This window comes from Aethalodelphis obliquidens, unplaced genomic scaffold, assembly GCF_003676395.1.
Source record: "Aethalodelphis obliquidens isolate GAN/ISIS:26980383/991018 unplaced genomic scaffold, ASM367639v1 scaffold55, whole genome shotgun sequence".
Taxonomy (NCBI): Eukaryota; Metazoa; Chordata; class Mammalia; order Artiodactyla; family Delphinidae; genus Aethalodelphis; species Aethalodelphis obliquidens.
In genome coordinates, this window is record NW_020837999.1 from 179,138 (window position 1) to 186,544 (window position 7,407).

Here is a 7,407-nt window from a genome sequence, read left to right on the forward strand (position 1 = left end):
AGCAGATAAGGGCACTTCATACCATTGTTTCTAACATTTGAAAAATCCGATTTAGAAAAAGCAATGTTAATAGAAATGATGAGTTTGGGCTTTTTGTTCCATTTTGAACATACGGGGAGATCATCGATTTAAATAAGAAATTAGTGTTTTTTAGAGTAGAATTTAATCCTTTTGCTTCCACGTATCATTAAAAAAAAATCACTGATGCCATCAAAAGGTTCAACACCTGAGCCTTAACTTTTATGCAGGTGCCAGCTGTGCTAACTGCTCTGAAACTGCGTGGAACATACACGTGATTCTGCTGTGTATTTCTGATTGAAAGGAACATGCGGTTCTTCTTAGGGAACTCTAGGTCCAGTAACCTTATAAAATGGGTTGTTTCAATCATTGTGGAAGGCCATTTAAAAAAAAAAAGGATAATTTAAAATACTTGATTCCAGAGTAATATAAAAATAACTTCAAGAACCTCAGTGATAAAGGAAAACAACAGGTAACCTCAGTTCAGCATTCCAACCATTTTAAGAATTAGAGACTGACTGGTTCCTACCACCTTTCTAAAACAAAGCAAGTCACTTTAAAAGCTAAAGAACCTATGTTAACATAAAATGACATTTTTAAAGTGCCAGCCTAGAATTTTAAATCCAGGGAAAATGAAATTTTAAAATGAAGTGAAAGTAAGTATTTTTCAGACAAAGCCTGAGAAAATTTGTTGCCAGAGACCTTCAGTCCAAGAAATGTAAATCCAATTATTCAGGAAGGAGGAAAATAATACCAGATAGAAACTTGAAGCTACCCAAAGGAATGAAGAAAGTTGAAAATAATAAGTATAAGGATAAAATGTAAAAATCATTTTTCACATATTTTTAAGATAACTATTTTAAAAACTAACATGAATGTATTGTGGAGTTTATAATATATGTTGAAGTAAATATATGACAACAATAACATGGAGGACAGGAAGGGAAACACAGAAGTATATTATTCTAAAGCTCTTGTATTATACATGAAGAAGTATAATATTATTTAAAGGTAGACTATGTTAAGTTAAAGATGCATATTGTAAACCCTAGTGCAAACACCCACACACATATATACATACACACAAGAGGTATAGCTAGTAAGCCAATAGTGGGGAGAAAAGAGAATACCACAAAATATTCAATTAAAAAAAGGTAGAGAAAGAGGAAAATATGAAAAAAGAACAGAGTAAAGAAAATATAAAGAGAAAACAAAGAGAAAAATGTAGATTTAAACCCAACTATATAAATAATTACATTAAATGCAAGTGATCTAAATTATCCAATTAAAAGGCAGAGGTTGTCAGACTGAATAAAAAAGCATAAGCCGGGACTTCCCTGGTGACACTGTGGTTAAGAATACACCTGCAGGGGACACAGGTTCGAGCCCTGGTCCAGGAAGATCCCACATGCCACAGAGCAACTAAGCCTGTGAGCCACAACTACTGAGCCCGCATGCCACAACTACTGAAGCCCGTGCGCCTAGAGCCCATGCTCTGCAACAAGGGAAGCCACCGCAATGAGAAGCCCACATACCACAATGAAGAGTAGCCCCTGCTTGCTGCAACTAAAGAAATCCTGTGCACAGCAACAAAGACCCAATGCAGCAAAGAAAAATAAAATAATTTTTAAAAATTAAAAATAAGAGTTTCTAGGAAAAAAAAAGCATAACCCAAGAGCATACGCCATCTAGAAGAAAGCAACATTAAATATAAAATCAAAGATAAGTTAAAACTAAAATGATGTTAAAAAGATATATGATGCAAATACTAACAAAAAGAAAACTGGAGTGCCTATGTCAATATCACAAGGAATATAGCCAAGGATAAAGAGCCACGTTTCATAATGATAAAAGGGTCACTTTCTCAAGGAAACATAATAGTCCCAATTCCTAAAAGCAGAGTTTTACAATACAGGAAGCAAAACACGAACTGAAAGGAAAAAGTGAACACATAATTTATAGGTAGAAATTTCAACATATGTTTCTCAATTGTCTTAATTTGAGAAATTAAGAAATTTGACAAACTTCTCAATTTGTCTTAATTGACAAAATAAGTAGACTAAAAATATTCAATAAAAATAACAGAGGACTTGACCAACACTTGAACCAACTTGAAATAACTGACATTTATAGAACATTCCACTCCACTCAGTAGCATGTACTCAGAGAACTTATAATGTTCTCTGACTACAAAATAACGAATAAATCAACAATAAAAAAATTAATTGGTAAATATCAAAATGTATTAAAATCAAACAAAACGCTTGAAAATAATCCATCGATCAAATAAAAATCATAACAGTTTTTTAAATATCTTGAAATGAATGACAATGCAAACACATATATAAATATACGGCATGCAACTAAAACAGTGCTAATTGGGAAATTCCTAGTTTTAAACACTTATATTAGAGAAGAAGAAAGGTATAAAATAAATTATCTAAACTTTCACCTTAAGGAGCTAGAAAAAGAGCAAATTTAAACTAAGAAGGAAAAAAAGGAAATAATAAAAATAAAAGCAGAAACCGATGGCATAGAAAATGGATAAAAATAGAGAAAAATCAATGAAAAGATGATTGTTTTAAAAGATCATTAGCAGTAGCATCAATTACCATGAAATATTCAGGGAGAATTTAAACAAAATATGTGCAAAACCTGTACACTGAAAAATACAACACTTTTTTTATTTTTATTTTTTTTTTGCGGTACGTGGGCCTCTCACTGCTGTGGCCTCTCCCGTTGTGGAGCACAGGCTCCGGACGCGCAGGCTCAGCGGCCATGGCTCACGGGCCCAGCCGCTCCACGGCATGTGGGATCTTCCCAGACCTGGGCACGAACCCGTGTCCCCTTCATCGGCAGGCGGCCTCTCAACCACTGCGCCACCAGGGAAGCCCAAACTTTTTATTTTTAAGAAGGAATAAAAACATTTTATCTGTGTATTAAGAATCACACACAAGTTACCTTTACAGTTCAATTTACTATATAGAAATCATTTGGGTTTTATAGTTTCAGTTAAATTCTGAACTGAGATTACAATATTGTTTTTTTAAAAAAAAAGTTGTTACATTAATTCAGTATTTTAAGCATACCAAATTGAAATACATAAGTTCAAACTTCAGATTTATGGCAGTCTTCAAATACAACGCAGATATTTCTTAAAGTTACCGTATCATTCACATGTCTTACTTGCAACTCTGAGCTGTTATACACAGAATAGCTCTCCTATAAATATGGCAAAATCAACATGCCATGAAGCTCAAAGTTGTATAGTCAGGCCAATGACTCAAAGTTGTACCATCTCTTAAAAGATTTGGCATTTCTGAACCAAAAAGCACAACAAGTAAAGAAGGTTAGGAACAATTCCTCCTCCTTATTACAGTTAAAAAAAGTTGCATGGGGTTTCCCTGGTGGTGCAGTGGTTGAGAGTCCGCCTGCCGATGCAGGGGACACAGGTTCGTGCCCCGGTCTGGGAAGATCCCACATGCCGCAGAGCGGCTGGGCCTGTGAGCCATGGCCGCTGAGCCTGCACGTCCGGAGCCTGTGCTCCGCAACAGGAGAGGCCACAACAGTGAGAGGCCCACTTACCACAAAAAAACGCACACACAAAAAAAAGTTGCATGGTAGCTTGGAATTTTGCATAAAACCCCACATTACACCTTGGAAAAGTCCAAGGGTAATTAGAACAACAGATTGGGGTCCTTTTTTTTTTAAATTAATAGAACCCACAAAATTCAAATGGGAATTAATCAAATCAAAAATATTAAGCACCTACTGCTTTAAGAGATTGAAATTTATTAGAGACTCATGATCAATTTCCTTCTACCTTGAAATCAAGGTGTAAAAACCAACTATTAAGTGCATTCCAAACTTCTCCTATTAGCACAGGTAGAATTTTCTGTCCATTGCCACCAAAGTGAAGTCACATTTCCTCTTGGTAGACAGAAATTCCACATCTGAACATAGAGTAAGTTAGGAAAAAATGACCCCTGTTGTTTATTACTATTGTGATTCTGAGATCTAGGATAACAAATATACTAGCAGTGAACAATGCAAATTCCTGGCAACAACTGTCAGGTTAGTGACTCTAACTCACTTCCCCCAATCACCATAAAATTTTAGTATGAAAAGAATTAAAACTACACTAAGCTGAACAAATAGGAAATAACAAGAAGCTAATAGCTAAAACAAAACAAACCCTAAGTTTGAAATCACTGCAACTGAGAAATTGAAAATAGGTGTGCTTCACCGCACCCTACCTCACAATTTTCACTTTAAATAATATTCCATGCAAAGGAATATTCCATCAGGTTTCTGGATATAGATGTAGCCCTTCTTTAAGATTTAGTGAGCTGCAGAGTTTTTTGCAATTTTATTTCCCTCCCCCAAAGTTTATTCAAGGTACTTAACAGAATCTTCCATTTCAGCCAAAAGATATGTGATTCAAAGATTTACTAAGGTACTCTATGCACTCTATCTGTACAGAAACAGCTATTAATTATTACAATTGGTTTATGCAGGATTAACATTTTCGGTGTTAAAATTGTTAAACATCATGCTTACTGCACATCAACTCTCCATAATGAATCTCAACTTCACAATGATTTACCAAACATTTTACTTAAATTACTAATTAAATAACTGAAAAATGTACTGAGCCAAACTAAACTTAAATGGGCTATAAAGGAAAATAACCTTCTAAACAGTCCATATACACATCTCTTTCGAAACTGCCTTTGCTAGCTAGCCCCTTTCCCAAAGTTTTAGCCTGAAAAAACAGTAAAATCTACACAAAATTTTATTGCAATCATACAAGGGTAACATTAGGTCAAATACAACAGATACTATGATGCAATTTTACGTTTATTAAACTACAGTTCAAAGCACAAATTTACACATTCTAAATACACTAAACATATCTAATGAAGTCACACTGGTCTTCCACTGACATTTGGTATATCTGGGTGAAAGACATTAACTTTACAAGACTTTTTAACACGAATCCTTAGTATAAAAACTGTGTCCTTGTATGTAAACATTTAAATGAGGAACCCAATTAATGGGCTTCCATCTCCACTAAGTCATCCTTTTTGTTGCATATTTTATTTTAAACGCTTAAGGGGTAGGGCAAACTGGTAAGTTTAAATGTGGATACATTCTCTTCATCTCAATTACCCCCAGTGAATTATAGATGAGAGCTAATTTTGTCTGGTCCCAAATAGCTATTACTAGTAGTTTTTGTTTCCAAGAGAATTAACCGAATAAGATTGTTCAAATTTTTTCCACACTGGAATGTAGACCGGACAAGCTTAACCTGCAACTTCAGATCTAAAAAAGCATTAATGCCTGCTAAAGCTTCAGTGGAAAAGCTGTCTTCTTGGCTCAACTGAATGCAAGAAGGCACAAAGAAGAAGTTCTTCATCATTGTGTCTGAAGTAATTCCAGAATCTTGCATCTCATACCAATCACCATATGACATCATATAATAAATAGCTGGCCTCTGAAAATCATTAAAAGCAGATGGTTTGTGAAAGAATCTGCTCCCATGTTATCAAAGATAAGCCAATCTCCCACATTCAGCTCAGGAAGAAGACAGTTTTCCACAATTTGATCAAGCTCATCACAGGATGGACCCCAAAGGCTGCTTGTAAACAGAGGCTCATCTTCCTTGTATTTCTTGTGAAGCTCTGGAATGGTATTTAAGTCCTCAGACAGTTTACTTGCAAAAGAACCATAAACACCGTCGTTCATATAATACATGAAGGTTGGTTCATCACTTCGGGTTTTTCCTACTCCAGAGGAAAACTTATTTTCAACAACTTTCTTTGCAATGATATTAACTGCAAGTGTAAATGCAGAAGACACGTAGTAGCTTCCGGGTTCAGAAATTATCTTAGTGTCAGATCCTTCAGGAAAGTAGACATCCAACAAAGGGCTGATAACATGATTAACCTCTTCCAATCGAAATTCGGTTCCTGTGAAGCCAATGTCTAACATGTTCATTGCGAAGCCAAATTCTCCAGCCATATCAAATACACATCGAGCATCAGATAGAGCATATACATATACTTGAGATTCTTTGCAAGCACTTGAAACATGAAATTTAACCCCAATAATTTGGACATCAAGTTCCTTAGCACATTCCAAAAGATGCCTACAGTTCTTCAGGGTAGTGCCAAACTTTGTTACCCTCTTCACCTCCAATATTATCTTCTGTTGCCATATGTAGTAAGACCTTGGCATTTGGGTGATCACGTGCAATTGTCTTCAATTTGACTTCATTGCCACATGTCATGATATTCACTCCAACTTTTGCTGCATACTTTATCTGAGACACTTGCTTGCAAGGACTTATGTAAATGATGTTTTCTGGAGATACACCCAATTCTTGCACTAAAGCCATTTCAGTTTTACTGGAACAAGCAAATCCAGTTCCAAGAGCTGCCCAAATGTCAAGTACAGCTGGAGTGGAGTTGCACTTTACCGTGTAGAATGGCTTTATCTGGGCCACTATGTTCTGCCACTGACTGTGTTTCTTCACAATCTTTCCAAGATCTCCCACAAAAAATGCATTTTTCCCTGTCAGGGTATGTTCATAAACATAGTTATCAGCAACATTTCCAAGGTTTGTTCCTTCAGCCAACGGGCCAACGGAGTAGTTTGCATCGTCAATAAATCCTTTCATCTCAGCCGTATTCTACAAAGTCGAAAGTCATAAACCAGGAAAAACAAGAGACGGGCCACCAAGCCTTACACCTGGGTCCTTAGAATATGCAACAAAATGGACAAGTTAGGAGATGGAACCCGCCTATCATCATCTAGCTTCCCAAGGCGGCTCAGCGTTGAAGTCGAACTGCTCTCTATACTGCACTTCTCCTAGGCCCTCTGGGTAGTTGTATACTTGGTCAGAAAGTTCGCCGTGAGATAACGGCCCAAAGAGTCGGGTAAAGCGTCTTCTCTTTTTAGGCGGAATTTTAAAAGAGGGATGTGGTTACCTTGAGCAGAAATACCCAAGGCCGCCTGGGCCATAGGTTTCGGGGACGACGTTGGGGGAAAAGCGCGGCACCGACACCAGCTGTGCAGCAGTGGTGGCGGCGGCCGAAGGAGAGAAACAGAACAGCGCGGGGAGAAGAAAGGCCCTCGAGGGCTGGGTGCGGAGAGGATTCAGCCTCGTCACACCGCAGAGCAGAGAGCGAGAAAGGATGAGAAAAGGCAGAGAAGGGGAAAAAACGAAACACTGCAACCGAGTGAAGAGCCACAGAGTGTGGGGAATACAAAACATTTTTGAGTAAATTAAAGTAGACCTAAATAATTGGAAAGATATCCGATATTCATAGATTGGAATTAACATCTTAAAAATACTATTTTTAAGATGTTAATTCTGCTTAAATT

General features: G+C 36.8%; 1 pseudogene; it reads right to left on the reverse strand.

The window, feature by feature from the left end:
* Nucleotides 1-5,440: 5,440 nt before the first annotated feature.
* LOC113609286 (antizyme inhibitor 1 pseudogene) lies at nt 5,441-7,048 on the reverse strand (annotated as a pseudogene).
* Between the last annotated feature and the right edge of the window lie 359 nt (nt 7,049-7,407).